At 40.6% G+C, this 23,019-nt stretch overlaps 1 pseudogene; it reads left to right on the top strand.

Moving 5' to 3' along the window:
* Positions 1 to 18,574, top strand: part of LOC144260199 (macrophage mannose receptor 1-like) — a 39,388-nt pseudogene extending 20,814 nt beyond the window's left edge.
* Positions 18,575 to 23,019: the final 4,445 nt, after the last annotated feature.

Below are 23,019 nucleotides of genomic sequence, written 5' to 3' on the forward strand. Positions count from 1 at the left end.
ATTCTTCGACAGGTTTCCACTACCAGATAAACTCCCAATCAGCTCTAACATGGCACCAAGCAAGGAAAAGCTGCCAGCAACAGAATTATTAAGCATCACAGAGATACAGGAGCAAACATACCTGAGAGGTAAAGTAACAAAGTAATCGAGACTGAAAACTCAAGGTGAAATCTTGGCTGCACTGAAGTTAATGGAAAAACTCACATTGATGTCAGTGGGACCAGGGTTTCGCCCACAGTGATTTTTCTGTTTTTGTGTCAATTCTAAATATATCTCAATAGTCTGAGAAACATTTTCAGTGAGGCAGCAGCATTTACGTCACCTTTTAAAAGGATAACACCCCCACCACCGCCACCACTAGCCTGCGGTACAGGAAGAGTGGCCATTCCCCTTTTGGGGAGCATAGTGACATTGGCCATGATAGTTGGTCTTATCTTGCATTCCACGAAAAACAAGAAGCAAGTCCTGGTGGAAAGGTTGTCTCCACATTCTCTGCTTCCTCCCACCACTGTTCAGGAGTAGCCATAACCTGAACCATAGATTAATTTCAAGTATCAGGGGGTAGCCATGTTAGTCTGTATCCACAAAAACAGCAAGGAGTCTGTGGCACCTTAAAGTCTAACAGATTTATTTGGGCATAAGCTTGTTTTACCCACAAAAGCTTATACCCAAATAAATCTGTTAGTCTTTAAGGTGCCACCAGACTCCTTGTTGCTTTTATAGATTAATTTGTTTCCTGTAATCTTTAGTGATTATTTATAACTCCAAGAGAATACATGAAGGCAGTCTCATCCTAATATGGGTGGATTTTACATGCTTCACCTTCCAATAATGCCACATGAAGTTAATGATTTATGCTCCTTGCAGAATGTTTATAAAGGTCATGAAGGAAGCTTCATAAACACCAGATTGAAACAGGACCAGAAGAGAGCTGATGATTCTTTAATGTGCTGTGTTTGTAACTTTCTTCCTTAGTTTACTCCATGGACTCACTTAGAGGATAATTTTGGAATAGCTCTTACCCTAATAAAGAAGCTTTTGTCATCCTGATCTCATCAACCTTTACTAAAGTTTAGTATTGCCATGTAAGATCAGAGAAGTAACCTCTTTCCCAAGTGCTGAAATGAAAAGTTCATTTATTCCTTTTGTTAGCCAGAAATCTCTGTAACCTTATACATATATGCTCACATGTATATTGTGTTCCTATTTTCATCTATATATTTTAGTAGTTGGACAAGCGATATTTTTATTGACTAGTTCTGTCTGAGAAATGTAAATTTCCTACTTTTAGCTTTACTTCTCTTGGTTCAAAGTTTAATTTAATTTCTTTTGTAATTTAGAGATAACTAAAAATATGGATTCTGCTCTCTGGATTGGACTTAACAGTTTGAATTTCAACAGTGGATGGCAGTGGGTTGGTAGCAGTCCTCTCAGATATTTAAACTGGGCTCCAGGTAAGTAAATCTGTTTATAATCATCAAAATAGATCTTCTGCTGGTGTAAAGTTGTATAGGTCCATTGAAGTCACTGATTTACACTAGCTGATGGTCTGCCACATCATTTTTAAGAGTAAAATTCTCAGATGCACATTATAGATTTCAACTCTAGTATTTTTTATCACTACAAGCATGGAACTTGTCTATAGAAATGAAGTATCATTTGGAGTTAATAATCACCATAAAGATCTGATCCAATTTTTTCCTTAAAATGTAATCCAAAAATGAAAAATATAAATTGAAGCTTCCAAAAGCAGCAAAATATTTAGGTTATAAAGGCATTGCGTCTTCTTCACATCTTCTAAATATTATACACCATTAGAGTAAAGCTGATGTTTCATCAAAAATCTTCAACACACTCTATTTAGAGACCAGGGGCCACTGCATCCTTCTAGTTTTATGCCAATGTAACTGGAATAATGCAGTAGAAATCAAGTCCATTGTTGCTTGTATAGTCTATTACATATTTTCTATTTTTTATTTCTAGGGATAGTTGCATGATAACTCAATTGTAACTTGTATGTGTTCATCTGCTCTTGTAGCCTATTCGTTGCTGAAATCAATAATCCAATGCCTGTAACAGGGTATGATTCAGGGGGGAACATAGTGGTTTCCAAACTGCTTCCACAAAATATACTCTGCCCATGTGAGTTGACAAATGAGCAGCTGCTCGTAGTAAATTGTGCAGATGTTCAAAATATGATCATGTGAACTGCTAGGCTTCTCCTCAGTGGGTCTTGAATATACCCCTGGGCTCATTGGGCTTGACTCTTTGATTCAAGAAAAAGAAAAATAAGCGGATCTATCTCCCAGACTCCACCCACTTTTGGCACAAAAATAAGACGTCATTCACAATAACTTGTGTGGATCCATCCTTCCCTCTCCACCCTTTCTGATATGTACAATGAAGTAATCAACAGTGTTGACATTTAAATTATCATTACTGGGTATCTGCATTAACACCACACAGAAATGAACAAGGAAGTTCAAACCACTCAGAGCTATTGCTCCAGGGTCTCTGCAGACACATCTCTGCAGCTTAGGCCAGGTCTGCACTACAGAGTTATGTCAACATAAGCCATCTTGCATCGACTTAGTTGTGCATGTGCCTGCCCTTAAATCTGTCTCCCGCTAATCTAAGTGCCCTGTTGTGGTGAAACAGTAACACCACCTCCCGAAGTGCCATTGAGCCATAGTCAATGTACTGAGGTCGATGCATCATGAGTGTAGACACTGCGTTTCTTTTGTCAACCCTAACAGTCCTCCAGCAGCTGTCCCACAATGCCTGACACTGATTGCTTTGGTCACAATTGTGAACTCCATTGCCCAGGGGTGATGGAGACCGGAAGGCCCCCTGCCCTTTTTTAAGTCCTGCCAATTTTTGAAAACGCTTTTTCCTGATTGTCCAGCTTGGTGAGCAGACCTAGCAGCTCCCACTGTTGTGTGTTGCTGCCCAACTGACCATGCCAGCTAGACACTCCAGTCGTGCTCCAGCTTGGAGTAGACAGGAGATATTGGACTCTTCAGCCTGTGGGCAGAAGAGGCTGCACAAGGACAGCTACTATAGAAACGTGGACATCTCTGAGCGGATTGCACGGGGATGCAGGTGGAGAGGCAAGATAGGGACCAGCAGCAGTGCCAGGAGAGAGCAAACGCTCTGCATCAGTCATATCAAAAGGCCAGGGAGGCCAACAGCTGATCCACTGCCAAGCCACGGACCTGCCACTTTTACAAAGTGCTGCACCCCATACTTGGCAGAGAACCCACCACCGCCAATATCTCCAAGGAGCCTAAGCCATAAGCTTCTGGTGTGAACAGTGAGAAGAAGGAAGAGGAGGAGGATGTGGGACATACGACTAGGGGTTCCAGCCAGGACCTGTTTGAGACTCCAGTCCACTCAGTCCCGGCAGCTGATCACAGGCAAGCCTGGTGCTGGGGAAGGAACCTAGGGTAAGTATGTAATTGTATTTCCCAATACAATGATGTCCTGATGGCAACCCCAACTTAACAGGACACAGCTATCGGCTTTTCATTAATTTACTCACATTAGAAGAGGTAGTGATACAACAAAGAGAGGCAGCATTATTATCTGCTTTTCATTCCCCTGTAAAGTTAGGCAAGGGGGGCAATTCGCAGCAGTTTGTTTCTGTACACAGGCATGTTCCTTGAATCCTCCTGAGAGATCATGAAACTCCCATGGAGATATTCTGCAATCCTCTCCCAAAGGTTTCTAGGGATGGCAGCCTTATTTCTTACTCTGTGGTAGGACATTTTCCCACTCCAGTCATCAATAATCGATCCAGCGGGTGTCGATTTAGGGGGTCTAATGAAGACCTGCTAAATTGATGGCAGAGTGCTCTCTGGTCCACTCGGGTACTTCAGCTCCCCGAGAAGAGTAAGTAAGTCGATGGGAGAGTGTCTCCCGTCAATGTACCGCAGTGAAGACACCGGGATAAGTTGACCTAATCTACATCGACTCCAGTTACGTTATTAACATAGCTGGAGTAGCATAACTTAGGTCGACTTACCCCAATAGTATAGACAAGGCCTCAGTAAACTTCTCTGCAAAACTCTACTTCTGTGCCTCATGCCTGCAGCTGGTTTTTCTAGTTTTGAGCCTCTCGTGACCAGAGATGTCCATCTGTACATTATTTTGTTGTAGTTTTCTATGTGCTTATTTAATTTATAAGAACAACCACAAAAAGTGCCTATCCCAGCCTCTATGTGCCCTGGCTAATATTTAAAGAGCACAAGTCCAACAGTAACCTCCACAATATACGGTATAACTAACAAAATTATACCCTCAAAAATCATTAACAGAGAAAAAATGTCTATTGGGAATTAAGTTAAGGACTCAATAACAGGTTATAGTACTCATCTGGGTGTGCAGGGACTTCATGTAATTTGACTGGCCTTACCCAGGTAGGGCCAATGCTCACAACCCAATTTTTCTCTAGATCTGCAGAGTAGGAAGTGGCTGGAGAACAGATGCATCCAAAACTCATTTGCGCTTATAGAGCCCAGAGGAAGAGAAAAGGTGTGGCTGGTAATGGGAAAATGCTGGACTCAGCTTGATAGCAGACTGAGTGCCACAGCTGGCACTAATGGAAGAACAGAAATTTGGGTCACAACCTTTACTCCCATGGCAGCTTTACATAAGGGAATCTCTGGCTGGCATAAAGCATTCCCCAGTTGCTACTAAAACTGGGTAAGCACAAAGGCAGCAGCATTAAGCCATTTTTGCCCTACCTTTTCAGGCCCTGCAATGAGCACAACCCAGCCAAGGTCTTTGTGTCTTATTTCTATATATATACCATCAGAGGGGGAACTCTGGTTTGGTTTTCTGTTTGTACCCCAAAGTTTTTCGATAGGATTAAACTCTGGAAAGGGAAGAATAAATATTTATTTGTTTAAAGAAAAGGAGTACTTGTGACTAACTAACAAGGCTGCTAACACAGCTGCTACTCTGAAACCTGTATTTATTTGTTTGTTTTGCTTGTCCATTTAGGAAGCAATTTGCCCCACCCCTGTGTACTCATATTTTGAGGATTTAAGTGGTGTCTGTATAGGGTGAATTTCACAGCTGGTTGGAGGGAAATCCATCCTGTCACAAGCACCCAGCTCATTTTCACTTGTGACCTAAAGTAGGTATGGATCCATAGCTCTAGATAAGAACCGCAAATACGATTCATCAAAACATATTTTTTATATTTCTTTGGGTTGTAAATGAGGAATGATTTTCACTTATTGCTTGTCCTGTCCCACTTAAGTTTTGTAATACTGCATTTATTTGTGGGGCAATGGTACAACTATCCGGGCCTGCAAAAATTTTCATTGTTTTTTTTTCCCCCCCAAAACAACAGAAGCTGATTTATTTCATTCCCCAGCAATTCCAACCTCAGACATTATTCATTATGGTAACAGTAGCTATTCAATTGTCCGCTCCAAAATGAATTGGGAAGAGGCATGAAACAACTGCAAGGAAAAATCTTTAGAACTTGCCAGCATTTTGGATCACTATAGTGCTTTACTCCTGTGGTAATATGTGTTGCAGTTTGGAGAGCCTGCATGGATTGGTCTCAACAGCAATGTGGTAAGAACATGAAACAGGGGAGAGGTTTGAATAGTACGCTGCCACTCCAAATAGAGCTTGAACTTTCCTTTAAATTTTGACCTTATCCATTTTATAGGACTTTAATAGGTACACTCTTGATGGTCTCAAACTGAGTATCAGGTTATGTAGGAATCCCTAACTCTTCTATGTCCCTGTCCTTCAAAGCTATCCTGAGAAGAAGCTAGAGTAGCGAGGAAGCCATAGTAGGAGAAAGAAGTAGTGAGTAGAAAAGGGGAGCAATAGAAATGGGGTGAGGAAAGCTGATCAGCAGTTGGAGGGGAAGTCTAGGAAATGTGGTTCAGATGGCAAAGACTGTAGAAAGTTCTTTTCTGTTTCTGAGGAAGCTGCAATTTAATAGATATAGCAAAAGCCTCACTCTTTGCTTGATGGTTGTTTATCCCAGCAGTTATGGCTGTGGTGGGTGCAAAGACAGACGCATTTAGTGTGGATGGGCAGAGGGGTATGTGGTGCTTGTGGAACTTTTTTCTTCTATTTGAGTTTCTGTCTGCTGCAGTTTTTTCAGTAACACAGTTGGGAGTATTACAGGTGGAAGCTTATGGTCTCATACTTTTAAATAGTGATTGTGGTGTTTTCCCAAATTAATGCTGGGTCCCCTTTTCCTTTTTAATAAAAGCTTTATTTTGTTCTACACAGACTCAGTGCTTGCGAGTGGGGAAGTATTTTCTCTGAGAGGTGCCTCAGGGTGGTTTTTAGTTTTCCCAGCTTGCTGGGTGGGGCTCAATCCGGCTCTACTTTGTATTATTAAGAAAAACTCCTAGATACTGAATACAGCCCTTGTTGCTGCTGACTCCGCCTGGCAGAAGGGTTACAAATGCATAACGCACACTGTTCTACATCACCCTCAAACCTGCTCAGTACTCATTTGAATGGTGTCATAATAACAATGGCATATGTGTGTTTCCTGCAAAAATAGGGCTGCATATATCCTCAGGGGATGTGTATGAATCCTCTGATCTGAAACAGGAGCTAGAGTGTAAACAGAGAGTATCGTGTTTGTGTCTATGAGCTGCCATTTGTTAATTCCGTTTGTTTTGCCTTTAGACTGATGGCTATTACAAAAGGACCGATAACAGGAGAATCAAGTATTCTAATTGGGCTAGAAGGGAACCAAACCAGAAAATAGCCTGTGTCTATCTAGACCTTGATGGAACCTGGAAGACAGCATCTTGTGGTGAAAATTATTTCTCTGTCTGTAAACAGTCTGATGGTAAGCAATTGAATGTAATAGTTTTAGTTTGGTGCCCTGGAATTTGAGAGCCTGCACTAGAGGTTGGATTTGGTTTTACAACGATATATACTATTTAACATATATTAACAGAGAGAGAACCCGTGTCTGTCAAGTACATAACCGTATTTTGCATTAATATTGCATTTTTTTCAAACAAGTACTCATTGACACAGATTGCTGTTGCTTTTTGGAACTCAGGAGACAGCTAATGAGTTATAAAAAATTTCAAAGTCATCCCTTAAAGCCAAACTGAACTTGTGCATTATTGGGATAAGTGTCAGTACTTTTAAAGTCTGTAAAATGGAGTCTCTTTATCCAGTTGAATGAATGAACAGGAGTTTATGGGAGCGGCTCTGATCAGTGAAGTCAAATTATTGGAGGAAACATTCTGTTCCTTCAAAATAGGCAACGTGTATACAGTAGCACAAACTTCTATTTTCTGCCCAATAATGCCATTACACTGCAACAGTTGGAGGGTAGCCTGGATAGTTCCATCTGGTTACTCCTATTAGCTACGGGAACAATGACTTCTAGTTGGCTAATGTGCTATAGGATGCAAAAAAATCCCTGGTGGGACAAGCAGAAATATCACACTGTAGTGACTCTATAGACTGCATATATAGGCATCATCTATAATAGAACCCAATCTCTTCTGCTTCAGAAAATCAGATCACTTGAGCTACAGGAGAATCACCATCAGCTATAGCAGCAGGAGGTTTAAAAGTGTGGACAACTCCACATTTTTGGCTCTAAAGTTGGCAGAACAAGCTTTTTGGTGTGTGTTTCAGCTCATGTGAGTTTGCATCCCCAAAGTTTCATTGGAATTTTAGATTTACCTGAAAATATGATTTATGTTTTCATTTTTGCAAGGTTTGCAAAGCTGTACTTATCATCCCTTTGTGAGCCAAATGATAGAATCACATATACCAATCACATAGATTTTAGCAGTTCTGAAATTACATCCTCTAGGCTGCTCTAACCTTTGTGAGCATAGCCAGAGTATGCTGTACTCCAGCCAGGCCTCCTCCCCATGCCTCTGCACCAGAGGCTGTGGGAAGGGCATCCTAGAGGTCATAGGAGTAGTTTATTTGTTTACATACCTGACCATTAGATGGCAGCCCCGAGCACAAGAACACAGAGCCCATTGATCCTAAAATGGATCACTAGGCCCCTGAAGAGGGAGGAATAAGGGATTCTACCACTCTTGGGGATTAGGGGTACTTTAAGAATGGGCTACACATACAAGGATTTTAGACTGATATGTATTTTTGTAGACTGCATGATATGCTCTGTTACTTATGTGGGATCTTTAATAGTCTAAATTTCTTGAGTGTAGGGTTCTTTTCTTTTCTTTTTCAAGGTCGTGCACTGAGCTTGATCTGCATATGCAACTCCCACTAATGTCAATGGGAGGGGCATGTACAGACTGACAGGATTACTGATTTGTGGCCTGACATTATTAATTGCAGAGTATACTGTGTGACAAGAGGCTGCAACACTAATATTTCACAAGTTTAAGATTGTTCCACACAATGTAATGGTTGGAACTGGTTGAAAATTTATGGCTGGCAGCTTTCCTGTTAGAAAAGCTGATTCAATGAAATCTATAGCGCCTACAGAAATGTGTCAATTTTGCTGAAATTTTGTTTTAAAAAAAATTTAAAAATATTTGTTTCAATAAGATTAACTGATTTATTTCAACCTTATCAAAGTCTTGTGTTTGGGCTTTTTTCTTATGAATTTGTTGATATTCGATTATTATTTATTTAAAAAATCAGAAGAAAACAAAATTGCAAACCCCCTCAATTTCCCATGGGATTGAAATCTGAGTTTTGCTCAGCTCTACTGATGATGAAGATTCTAATTTATATAGATTAGATTGTGCTGTTGAGCTGTGATTGGGAGCTTCTGCTGCTTGGTATCATTTTTGAGCTAGTAGTAGCTACTTACAACAACATGCTTAGCAGCTTTTTAAATAACTTTTAAAAATGCTATTTTTGAAGTCATTGTAGTCAATAGCAAAATTCCCTTTGACTTTAGTTTCTTAACTGTTTCTTAACAGTTATAGCTCCTACTGATCCTCCACAACTCCCTGGGAAATGTCCTAAATCAACAAACCACATATCTTGGATTCCTTTTTGTGGCCATTGCTACTTCTTTAATGCCCATAGTACCAACCGGGCTGAATCCTTTACCGAATGCATTCGATTAGGTGAGTATATTCTTTTATTAAAAGGTCAGACTTTACTGTTCACATAAAATTCACATTTAAAAATTCTTAATTGTATTACTAATATGGTAAAACCTTTGTGTGTAAAGACAAAGAATTTTAACATTTAATTTACTTTCCACCATTATTGCTGTTCGCTTGCTTTTTGCATTTCACTCACCTTAGACAATGAAACTAAGCTGATCAGTTTCCCTTGTCATTTATAGTCATCTCTGCTCTTTAGTTCTAATGCATGTATGTACTGCTACAATGCTCTTAGGTTTGGGTTTCTATCATCACATTTCATCATTTTATTTTAAAATCATAAATGCAAACCTCAGTTTTTGGCCGAAACCATTTTATAGATTCATAGATATTTAGGTCAGAAGGGACTATTATGATCATCTAGTCTGACCTCCTGCACAACGCAGGCCACAGAATTTCACCCACCACTCCTGCAAAAAACCTCACACCTATATCTGTGCTTTTGACGTCCTCAAATCGTAGTTTAAAGACTTCAAGGAGCAGAGAATCCTCCAGCAAGTGACCACAGAGGAATTGTGCTACAGGAAGTGTGCTACAGAGGAAGGCGAAAAACCTCCAGGGCCTCTTCCAATCTGCCCTGGAGGAAAATTCCTTCCCAACCCCAAATATGGCGATCAGCTAAACCCTGAGCATATGGGCAAGATTCATTAGCCAGATACTACAGAAAATTCTTTCCTGGGTATCTCGGATCCCACCCCATCTAATATCCCATCATAGGCCATTGGGCCTATTTACCATGAATATGTAATTACCAAAACCATGTTATCCCATCATACCATCTCCTCCATAAACTTATCAAGTTTAATCTTAAAGCCAGATAGATCTTTTGCCCCCACTGCTTCCCTTGGAAGGCTGTTCCAAAACGTCACTCCTCTCATGGTTAGAAACCTTCGTCTAATTTCTAGTCTAAATTTCCTGGTGGCCAGTGTCCTTATAAATTTAGAAACAGGAGCACACGCAAAAAAATTCCCAAACTGTGGTTATATCAATCAAAAGTGGGTTGCACTCATTGCCTGAAAGCTGCAAAATCACATATCAGTAGGACCCACCAGTAATCTGGGGAGGGATAGGAAGAAGCAGCTTTCTCCTTCCTTCTTCCTAATGGTGTTGCCTGTGCCGTGCTCCTTCCTCTCTCAACCACCAACCAATCCAAGAGCAGCTCTTCAACCTCCACACCACTCCATTCCAGGGTAGGGAAAGGAAAAGTGATGCTTCACGGGGTGGTGGGACCATCTGCAGAGCTTCCCAACATCCAGAGCTGCAGGCTGCACAGATCAGGGTAAGGAGGGAGACATTATCCCAGCCCGGGGGAATGAGCCCCTTCATCCCTAGCCCCTATCAAGGCCCTTTTCACCCCAACGCTTTTGGATCTCCAGCCCACAAAATTCCCCACAAACCAAATCCTATAACCATTTGCTGCAAAATACTATGGACTATAGTGAGTTCCATAACACACTTTTGGCTCACTTGCCAAACAAGAATGACAACCATCGGTATATATTGTCTATAAAAATATGCTTCTCCAATAGCCTCAAAATAATACTCTGTTTGTGTGATGTAACCTAAAGTTTTCAAATTATGCTTGCAGTGAAATCCACGTATCTTTATTTTCGATTACATCACTTAGGATCCACACTGTTCCCTCCCCTACAGTCTTCCAACCCGCTGTATTCTTTATTCATACACTCGCCTACACCTTATTAATTGCAGGGGCGTTTATTACAGAACCTTGTACTGTATCAAAAGCCATAACCTGAGACTGGTTTCTATGGCAGGACACAACTTATTTGTTTCCTAATGTTTTGCAGGTGCTACTTTGGTTTCAATAGAAGATTTAGCTGAACCCAAATTTCTAGCAGACACTATAGAGCCACATAAAGGAGGGACAAGTGGGTTTTGGACAGGAATATATAGAAATGTTGATGGTAATTATTTTAGTTTTGATATTTAATCGTACATATTCTGCATTAAATAGACTGAAAGCTGATTAAAATATGTCATAACTTAGGCTGTAATGAATAGAAAATAAAAATTCATCTGGAAAGATTACTAAGCAGTTACAAAAAATGAATTAGACCTATGGTATCTTAATCTGCAAATCTTACTTGGAGGTGTTGATTTCATCTAACAAAAGTATGTCCCATGAAATATTGTAAAAGAGAGAGATTTATGATTCTTCGGTTTGGTTTCAGTTTTAGGGCCCAAGCATGTAATAAGATCCAAATGGGTGGGCCCTTATGCCTGCATGGAGACCTAAGTAATTCAATGGCCTTATGCTTATTATCTACATTTTGTAATAAGTGTCTGAAGAGTTTAACAGGATAGATTGTCTGGGTATACCTCAAGAAGACCAGGAGACTTGTTATGGGTTTCAATCAGGCCGCAACTTTATTACATAGATGTCTAAGACTACCTGGCAGATAAAGTGTACAGTGCAGGCAAATCCATGCTTATTCAAATCAATTCTCCAGGGCTTCCACCACCCCCCTTTCTTTCCATCCAGGTCCCCCAGCCGACCCATGGCTTGGACCTTACCATTCACCACCTTCATAATATGGTTAACGAGGGCTATGAGAATGGCGGGGGGAGGGGGTTGGCTCCCTGCCATACTAATCATAGGAGTCCCCAACCCCCTGCCCTGTTCTGTTCCTTTATCCAGTACCTCCTTTTAAGTCCTTTACCAGGCCATTTATCTGGTCACTGGCTGCCCTCCCTATGGAGTACCTGCACTGAACATCTGCCACAAGGAGGCACCAGCCATTTTCTTGGCTGCCTCCCCACCCTCTAAAGCACACAGTCTGCCCACCTGCATGCGTGGACGCTTCCCTTTGGTCATTTCCCTCCCTCAGTCCATGAGGCTGCCCTGGGTTATGCCTTGGGTTATTAAATACACCACCCTGGGCATTAGCAGCCCCTGTACGTGTGGGCCCCCTTGCCCCTGCTGCAATGCTGACTGCCTTGGGTCCCCTGCCAGCCCTCGGGCTCCATTGGGGCTGCCCTGCACTACAGCTGCTGCCTCTGCTTGTCCCCTTTCCAGCAAAGGCTGCATGCAGACCAAAGGAATTCAATGGCCTTATGCTTATTATCTACATTTTGTAATAAGTGTCTGAACAGCTTAATGGGATAGATTCTCATACACCTCCTGAGATGCACAACACAGTAGGTGCAGTTCATAGGAAGAGGGGACAAAGGTGCCTTTGCGCTGCCCATATTCTTGGCTGTTATGGGGGCCAAAATTAGAGCTGTCCATAGAGGTCTCTCACAGATGCCTATGGACTGTACTGCAGTCCAGAATGCACATAGCTCCAAGTGCTCTGGCATGCCATCCCTTTGCATATCTCCTTATTCTCCCATCACTACCTCCACCATGCCTCCTACTGCTGTCCTGCAAGGGGGCAACATATCACATCATGCATCGCCCTACACTGCTCCTGTGCCAGGGAAATTCTCCCCATCCTCTTGCAGCCCCTTTACACCTCACTTGACCGGTGTGCAAGGACCAGAGCCAGGGCCAAATTTGGAAAGAAGCCCAAAGAGTCGTTTTACTTGCTGTCCTGACCTGTGCCTAAGTTCAGAAAGCAATGCGATCCTGGCTAGAGGATGTCTTCTTTCTGCAGCTGCTGACTAGTTAATCAGTACTGGTCATAAGCTGTAAGGAAAGAATTAGACTTATGGTTACCAGGAAAACAGGATTTTTGGAGAACAAAGAAAGAGAACATTGGAATGGAAGGGAGCAAAATTAGCCTCAGTCTAATGTCATCAGAAAGTTTTCTCCCTCCCTCCCCCCAATACTTCCAGTATTCTTACAATCTTTTAGAAACTATGATGAAAATTTTCAAACCAGGGTACTCAAAGTGTAAGTCTCTATATTTAAGCACTTCAGCAAAATTGGCTTTCTTTTCAGTGGGAGTTGCCTACATATGACTTTAGGTACTTAAATAAAAGTTGCCTAACTTTGTGGATTTAGGTGCCTAATACCCAAGTTTGAAACTTTTGTCCCATACACTTGAGAAATATGGGCATATATCATGGAAAACTAGAAAAGGTCATTCTCTATATCTAAGAATCATAATTTGCAAAGATAAAGGCAGCATTTCCTTTGGAAAAGAATAAAGGGAAGTAAAAATCTATTTGTATGTCATGAAATAAGTACCAGGACGATTTTTGTTTTAATTTTCTTTTTAGAAACTAAGAAAATTAAATATAAATTCAGACTGACACATATTACCCAAGATTGTCTGTAGTGAGTTATCTCTACTCTTTTAATGCATTTTGTCATTAGGGTTGTGGTTATGGCTAGACAAAACTGCGGTAGATTTTGTCAACTGGAATAAAGGACAGCCTTCAAGTAATCAGTTTGAGTACTGTGTGGAAATGTCTACATCGTCTGGGTACTGGAATACCATTCTCTGCTCTTCCCAAAAGGGGTCCATTTGTAAGAAACCAAAGAGTAAGTGATATGTTAAATCATATGACTTGATGCTGATGGTTTTATTTTAGTAGTAATGCCACAGTACATATACTACAAAATACATTCTGTTTGTGCTGTGTGAAATACAGTGTGTCCACATTTCTCTTTGCTGTTTGTGTTTACAACACAAAGCCAAAAATGTCTGAATATTCACATAAGGTAAATACCATAGATTAAAGGCCCTATTCACAAATATCATGTGCAAATATAATCTAGAGCCAGTTTTTCTGCATTTCACATTCAAATATCAAAAACCTCAACTCATTCTATGTGACTCTGTCCATACTTGACACTAAACTGGGAGGAGAGATAAATACGCTGGAGGGTAGGGATCGGATACAGAGGGCCCTAGACAAATTAGAGGATTGGGCTAAAAGAAATCTCATGAGGTTCAACAAGGACAAACGCAGAGTCCTGCACTTAGGACAGAAGAATCCCATGCACCGCTACAGGCTAGGGACCGAATGGCTCGGCAGCAGTTCTGCAGAAAAGGACCTAGGGGTTACAGTGGACAAGAAGCTGGATATGAGTCAACAGTGTGCCCTTGTTGCCAAGAAGGCCAATGGCATTTTGGGATGTATTCGTAGGGGCATTGCCAGCAGATCGAGGGACGTGATCGTTCCCCTCTAGTCAACATTGGTGAGGCCTCATCTGGAGTACTGTGTCCAGTTGTGGGCCCCCCACTACAAGAAGCATGTGGAAAAATCGGAAAGTCCAGCAGAGGGCAACAAAAATGATTAGGGGACTGGAACACATGACTTACGAGGAGAGGCTGAGGGAACTGGGATTGTTTAGTCTGCGGAAGAGAAGAATGAGGGGGGATTTGATAGCTGCTTTCAACTACCTGAAAGGGGGTTCCAAAGAGGATGGCTCTAGACTGTTCTCAGTGGTAGCTGATGACAGAACAAGGAGTAATGGTCTCAAGTTGCAGTGGGGGAGGTTTAGGTTGGATATTAAGAAAAACTTTTTCACTAGGAGGGTGGTGAAACACTGGAATGCGTTACCTAGGAAGGTGGTGGAATCTCCTTCCTTAGATATTTTTAAGGTCAGGCTTCACAAAGCCCTGGCTGGGATGATTTAGGTGGGGATTGGTCCTGCTTTGAGCAGGGGGTTGGACTAGATGACCACCTGAGGTCCCTTCCAACCCTGATATTCTATGATTTTATGATACTTAAGAGTGCAAGAGTACTATTTGCTCTAACATGCTGAGGTGATAAATGGGAGGGGAAAGCAAAACTTAAGAAAGAGCAAGTAACAAAATGTGTATGAGTCTTAAAAAAATATTCTAAGTTTTACAGAATTTAATGGGCCAGTTGAGTATTCCTCCCCAATTCTTGTGCAAATTTAATGTATGCCTCATATGGCTTATCCAAAACTAACTGCATGCAACTTCACTGGCTTTTCTTACAGGCTTTCCTTCCACCTACTGCTGTAGATGTTCCGATATCTTATTTATTACCTAGTATCAGTGACTGCTGCATAGATACATAAGTAATATCAAGATTTGGGTACCCTCCATGAGGTACTTCATACAGTTTCAGACTTTCCCACATAGTTTCACTCTGTGAGCATAGACCAAAGAATGTTCAAGTAATAACTCAGGTTGTTACTGAATTTGAAAATTCTTTAAACATTTATGTGGTTTTTTTCTTTCCTTTTCCAACCTTCTTTAATATTTTTTACCTTTGGAGAACAAGAACTGCATTTAAATGATTTTCTTTTCTTCCTCTTGCCACGTGAAGATACATGATGTACTGTGTTCCAGTGGCAGGGAGGAAGGCCAATTCCGGTTAAGCAATCGCTAAACTGGATCTTCATCCAGAACTCAAACAGAAACCTTTTAAAAACTAGAAAAAATGTTTTGGTTAGCATTTATCTTATTTCTGTGCAACTCAGCACCATCTGCCTTTGTCAGGAAGCAGATATATCAAAATATCATGAGCTATGCTACTCTTGTGGTATTTCTGACTCAACTCAAACAGCAAGTACTAGAAATATGATCCAAAAGCATGATTTCCTGTCCAATTTTGCAACCCACACAGATTGGTATAAGTTCTAAATTTTGTGAGAACCTATTATTAGTCTCTTCTCCTAAGAGGGTGCAATTGCCCCAGACATCAGCTTTTCATGCAAGCAGTAGCATTAGGGCCTTCCAGATGAGTGAGTGCCTGATTTGAGACAACTCTCCTACAATATAGAATCATAGAATCACAGAATATCTTTGGGTTGGAAAGGACCTTAGGAGGTCATCTAGTCCAACTCCCTGCTTATATCATGAGTTCATAACATTATAGACCAATAAAGGCTTACGTTTTGTTGCCAAATATATTGGAAAGTACTAAGTCAGTGCTGACACCTGGTTAGTACTTGTGGGACTGATTGTCACCAGCCCCTATGTGGAAGCACAATGTTGGGTGAACGTGCAAGGAGCCTTCCCACCCTTTTGTTCCCCAAAACAGGGCCCAGCCACAACTGAGACAGAAAGGGAGCATGGCTGTGATCACATCACATGGTGGTATAGTAGGCACATTCCCTCTGCTCTCCTATATGCACTGGAAGGCATTATGCCTCCCTCCAGGATGATGTTTCAGGGTGCTCCTGTTGGAGATGTGCAGGTCTGTATTTCTGTATTCCTGCTCAGGGCTGTGTCTGAAAGATGTAGTCTGCCCTTTAAGAGCAGTGAAATCCCACTGCCCATATTTGAAATCTGCACTTGAGTTCATAATCATCCAGTTGCCATCTAAGTATTGGTAAGTGGTGTTAATTTAACAGCCTGGCAGACAGCACCCTCTGTGTACAGCACAGAGAAATAGCATAAAGCAACTGAGCTGGTATAAATCAAGTGTTTGAGAACTGAACCCTGTAGATGCAAAATTTATGAGCTGCAAATACTGGAGCATGTTAAACTAAAACCTACTATGTCTTGAATAGGCTTTGTACAGTACAGAAAATCAGGGCATTTTTCATGATTCGAACATGCTAGGCCAGATTCTCTCCTGTACTGAGATCTCTTCAGTACAAGAGATTTGGGGCCATCAGGTAACCAGCTATGCCAGGGCTGAGTGGGCAGTTGGTATAGGAGCCTAATATATATCTCCAGCTCTGGAGTCTTTGCATCAGCAGACCCCTCCCACAGGGAGAATTCTCAGCTAGGAAGCTGTGGCCAGATCTGGTATCTTTGCACTGCCTAAGAGGTACAACAGGGAAAGTGGTCAGAACAGCAGGGGTGGGAGACTCTGGCCATTCTTTGTGGATTAGCGTTAAATCAGTTATAAAACATGACTGGTGCTTCACATGTTTTAAGTAATTCCCAAAACTTTTTGGCAGAATGACAATTGCAAATACCTGTGTTCATAGAAACAATGTTTAACTGTGAGCACGTGAGTAATGCCACTGAAATCAATGAGACTACTCACATGCCAGGGTCTCACTGTGCTTGGGTGTATTTGATTATTAATCAAGAAGCAAGTACAGTAAAACACTTTTATCACTGAAGTGTTTGGGTTCTACTACAATGAATGTCAAGTTAAAGTGGGTATCAGATTTTTCATCTTTGTCAGTTTCATTTAGCAAATGCATCTACAATAAATGTATAAAGCGGTATGATGAAAGCAATAATTGTACAGTGTGTGCTTTACTGCATATACAATTTTAAGGGTAAAATGCAGATGTTTGCAGATTTTGACTAAATGTGGGGTTGTTTTTGTTTTTGCATGTGATTGAAGCTCAACCAAGTGAGAATCTAATAACTAACAAAGGTAGGACACTTTTCTCACAAATAACTTCAAAGATAAATCCACATAAGTTCATAACTGTTATTTATTGTGTTTTCTGACATAATTACCATAAAATGCATTTCAGTGTCCTAAAATATTCATATATCTTGTTCATGCTTAAAGGCAGGACTCTCTCCCTCCTTAAGTGGAAGTGAGTTTTGAATAACGTTGGAGTGGGGGGGGGGCGCGGCGGCACGCGGGGTAAGGGTTATTCTTTTTCCATATTCTTCTTTCCATGGTGTCACTTCTTTACAGTCAAAAAAATACCTCTGCAAACTGAAAATATATTCAAACATAAAATACTGCCTTTCTGCTCCCCTGATCCTGGCCAGACAGGGGCTAATTGACCCCCAGGTTTCCCTTAGGCTATAGGCACCTATAAGGACTGTGGCACCGCCTGGGGATCCTGGAAAGTGCCATGTGCTCTGCCCCTCAGCCTGCCCTCTCTCCTCCCCAATATGCCCCTATGTGGAGGCCTCACAGGTGTAAATTGATTAGACCGAATGCTCCGTGCTCTCAGAGCTACACTCAACATAGGACTGTAGGTGGGCCCAAGGGGGTGGGAGAAGAAGGTGACTTTAAGTTCATCCCTAGCATGACTGAGAGCTACCTATGACCCCATGGGGCTGTTGTGGCGTCTCAGGATAGCTGAAGTGCATTGGCACACTGACTGTTTCCTCTTTATCTCAGCCATTTTCTCCATGCTCAGAGCCGGGACGGGATTGACTTAGACAAAATATGGTAGGCTGAGGAAATTCTAGGCTGGGGAAATCATAGACTGGTTGAACTAGCTTTCTGGCCCTTTTTTGCTGCCCAAACAATGCACAGGGGGTATAGGATGGTTGAGGGTACTTCAGAAAGAATTGATTCCTGATTTACATCAGTGTGAGTGAGAAGAGACTCAAGCCAATGTTTTTTTTCTAGTCTACTGCCTAATATCTATCATAACAATTGTCTCTCTAGTAATTATTTTGCATTTATTTTCAGAAGCACCTGCCCACAGCACAATTTGGATTCTAATTATTCTGGTCCTTATTCTAGTTGGAGTGGGCCTCACAACCTATTTCTTATTCACGAAAAAAAGACAAAATAAACTACAAACAGATGCCGGCTTCAATAATGTGCTATTAGAACACAGAGATACTGTAACTGAAGTGAGTGACCCAAAGGATTCTGTGCACAAGAAAGAGCAAAATGAACACACTGTCATCTAGTGTGATAAAATAACTGAATCGCATGTCTGATTTTGAGGAAAAAATTATGTAACTGGAATGTTTTGAGCTCCAGATATTTTGTATACCTACTAGCTGAGGAAATTATCCCTTTTGTAATTTTGAAAAAGTCCTCGAACAATTTCACAAGAGGAAGACTTTTGAACATATACAGTGTGACTAACTAACAAGTATGGCAAATAGACAACTGAAGAAAATTAAAATGAAACACATAGCTGTGTGAATTAACTCGCAGGCATCTTTGGTTTTTAGAGTCTTGCATCACCATTACCCATAAAGAGTGTCAAGACAGCTGAATAGTGAGAATTCTCTCAGCAAAGCAGGTATCCTATAAATGTCACTCGAAAGATTCAGCTGTTTAGACTATACATCAGTTTAACCTTTAAAAGACTGTAGTGTTATTTCAGTCAAGATAACTTTGATATATATAATTTTATATTAATTTATATATATAAATTAGATATATAAAATAGATCAAAATAATCTTACTTTTACACAAATTGTTTTATCCACTTTATTAGTTCAGTATTATAATCTTAGCTTGTGACTTTGTAATACGATTTCTGTAAGCTAATCAAATGTATGTCATGTGTGGATTAAAATATTTTTCTCACAATGTATGAATAGGTGAAAGTCAAATGTAAATGGTTTTCCCTCATTCATACGTTCAGTTTCAGTTTTGTAAAATAAATAGGGCTGTTTATTTTGCTACAGGCTTACATTTTTATAAGATTCTATGACTATGAATGTTTTTGTATCAGCTTCAAATTAACAACATTAAATATGTAAACAAAATGATCTGTTACTTAGATAAGCAATGATGAGCTTAGCATGCAGAGATGCTGATCAAATGAAGCATTAACTTGTGAAATGGATTGGCTGAAACTGTGGGGGAACAATAAAGTATCTACAACATATGCCTGTCTAAAAAGAGAAATAAACAGTAGGGCAGATGCAAAATAAAGCTGTCTGTGCCCATTTTTATTTCAGTTTGACTTGGGTTGTGCATTTCATTATGCACATTCATAATGTTCATTTCATTCATTCATTCATATTCATTTCATTCATTCCATGACTTTCTTTGGAAACTGTAACAATGCTTGAATTGAGATGCTCTGGACCAGTATGACATACCAAGATTTCTTGGTAGCATTCCACCTGACAGCCATACTGGACTCTCTTACCTTTCTGTAAATCTTAGCACATCTGTGCCAGATTGCAGAAAGACCTGTGTCCAAGGAACAAGAGAGAGCGGGATATCAAGTGTCCTGAGGAGAAAAACCTGCGAAACCGAACCCTTCTCAATGCAGAGCCCCTGCTCTAGAACTCCTTTTCTATGCAAACCCTCTGAGCCAATGTCTGGCTACTTTTAAAATATGACAGGTTTCAGAGTAACAGCCGTGTTAGTCTGTATTCGCAAAAAGAAAAGGAGTACTCATGCTCAAATAAATTGGTTAGTCTCTAAGGTGCCACAAGTACTCCTTTTCTTTTTAAAATATGGTACATGATACACCTTTATTTGGCTTTTTCCAAATAATGACATTTTAGTTAGGGTCCTTCATTGTTTGGTGGCTGGGGAGGGGGCTTAGGGCAGAGTCAGTTTCTGTCTCTTTAAGGACCGGGTGAAAGGGTGTGTTTTATTTTCTTTTGTGGTGGCACCTGGGTGACATGGTGGTAGGTACCTAAGGTAACCCTCATGCTAAATAGGTAAAGACAGGTTTCTGCATTTCAAAAATGGGTAGTTATGTTTTTGAGGTGAAAAAGAACATGATTTTTAATCTGGATTTTCTATGGCAGGCAAAGTCAAAGGCCAGATCCTCACGTCACCAGGGTTTGAATCCCCTTCCTCTTGTTTAAAGGAGGTTTGCCTAGAGAAGTTTTGATCCAGATACATGAACAAAACAAAGACAAAGGTGCTCACAAACACACAAGTAGTTTAATGTCCCACAATGAAGAAACAGTAACTTACGCCAGAAATAGAGAAAAAGGAAGCAGCACTTTTAAGTTCTTATGTAAGTTTAGAATACAGAGACCCGTTAGCAAGACTAGTAGAAACAGGAACTAGAAATACTGCGCCATCTGTTTCCTATCAAAACCAATAAGAACGGCCCTACTGGGTCAGACCAAAGGTCCAGCTAGCCCAGTATCCTGTCTTCCGACAGTGGCGAGTGCCAGGTGCCCCAGAGAGAATGAACAGAACAGGTCATCATCAAGTGATCCATCCTCTGTCGCTCATTTTATCAATAATGATAAAATTGCTTCCAATAGACAATAGAAAACAAATATTAGAAGTTCACATCGTAAAGTTCATAACATGAGACATCTCTGTAAGACTTAGAGTAGGAGGGACCCTCATTATTCCTTGGTTTCTGGCCTCAAACCCATTCCTTTTGTCATAGTCATGTACTTGTAAGCTAGTTCTGAGGTGGACGTAGCTTCATTTCAGACCCAGAGATCTACAAAGTGCTTTTTGATCTCAGGTGAAATTATGCTTTCCCTTGCAGCGCATCTTGCAAGAACTGACTTCATAATGGAATTGGTTGAAACTTTCATGAACATTTTTAAAATTTTTAGAAAAATAAATTGTCTACCCCTCAAAATAATTTGAAATTCAAAATATTTTAATGAGGTTGTCTTCATGGTTAAAGCTCATTTGCCCTTAATGTGGGAATTCAACTTATTTGTTGAGTATGAACAACACAGTGTATCCCCCCCTCAAACCCCCAGTGTATGTTACACCACTTATTCTTTGAGCGAAGAATGCATTTTCTGATAATTTAATTTGAAAGGGGACCCTTTAAGAAATCAGCTCTGTTTGTGGCTGAAATCAGTGAGTCTATTGCTGTTCTCTCTCTTAAGCCATATGATAAGCCTCTTAGTATGTGACAGTGTGGAGGCAACTTCCTGCTTAGCTGCCCTGCTGTTGTAAAAAAGGGTGTAGTGAAGCAGTCTGAAGCTGGCCTGGAGTGAACTTGTTGGTAGTCAGACAGGAAACAGCCAAAATCTTAACCTCCGTAGCTATTTTGTTTATCAGCATTTCTTTAGAATTCAGCAGCTTACCCAATGCCTCCCATTTTGCCAGGCTCCTTAAGGATTTTCCTTCCCTCTTGAGTTTATGTTGAGCCGTTATATCAGACAGCTTGTCTAATAAAGCTGTGTGGAGGATGGAAGGTTCATTTTGCAAAGAATTTTGAGATTTCAAAAACTGGCTTTTTTCTAAACTGGAACCACCCCTCTCTCCCCCCAACACCACATTGTGAAATTCTCCACAAAGTAGTCAGGTCAATTGAAACATTTCATTTTGATTCATACTTTTGTTTATTATTTTGTATGATAAGATATATTAATAATGTATCATACAAAACAGAAAACATTTTGAATGACGTTAGTTTGAAATAATTGAAATGTTTCATTCTGAAAATGTTATAATGCAACAGTCTTCTGAAACAGAATTCCAGCTAAGTTGACCTGATTTCTCAAAGCATTTAAATGTTGATGGAATATGGTTCAAAGTTTCTCTAACCAATTCTATTGTCTAATTCTTGCACTTGGACCTCTCCATTTCATTATTGCTGCATTGGTAAATCTGATTTTGGATTTTAATTCATGAGCACACAAATACCTACAGATACCTATCCACCTTTAATTCAAGTTACCGCTTCTCAAGTTACCTTGTACATGAGGAAGTATAACTATGTAGATTAATTGTTGAGTCACAACTCTTCTAGCATGTAGACAGATCCGTAATGTCCTGATTAGGTGTGTCACCACTGATTGCCAGGATCCAGTACAACTTTCCCTTCACCAAAGTGTGTCCTCATTGTTAGATGTGATGCCTTCACTCTCTAGCTGGCTGAATGCCTTTTGTCTTTTACATATTTTTCAAACAATGCAATCTCTAATTGTGAGAACTAATTCACAAAAAATATAAAATAATGCATGCTATTTCCCCTCTTCATCTCCCCCACCCCTGCCTTCCTCATTTCATGCTGGAAGAAATGTTAAACATACTGTGTAAGTTTACTCTTGGCTTGCACAATGTAAACCAGGTAGCAGGTCTGGTGGTGGAAGGTCAGCTTTGTGGAGTTTGTGGTGAATCAAGACAGCACGTGGGATGAAACTTTCAAAAGTACCTAGGAGCCTTAGTCTCTTTTTCAAAAGGAAGCTTTCTCTGGCAAATGGAGAATAAACTAAGATGAAGGCCAGCTGTAATGTTAGTGTTAGAACTTTAGTTATTTCCAAACATTTTGACATTCAGGATTTTGGTCTACAAGATTCTAAATGCCTAATTATTCAATTGCAGCATGGTCTAGGGGATAGGGTACATGACGGCACAGCCCTGATGACTTGCCTTCTCTGCTAAAAAAGGTGTATTTTTTACCTCAAGGAAACTAACGTACATGAGCTATCCTGAGATAAAAACACAG

This window comes from Eretmochelys imbricata, chromosome 2, assembly GCF_965152235.1.
Source record: "Eretmochelys imbricata isolate rEreImb1 chromosome 2, rEreImb1.hap1, whole genome shotgun sequence".
Taxonomy (NCBI): Eukaryota; Metazoa; Chordata; order Testudines; family Cheloniidae; genus Eretmochelys; species Eretmochelys imbricata.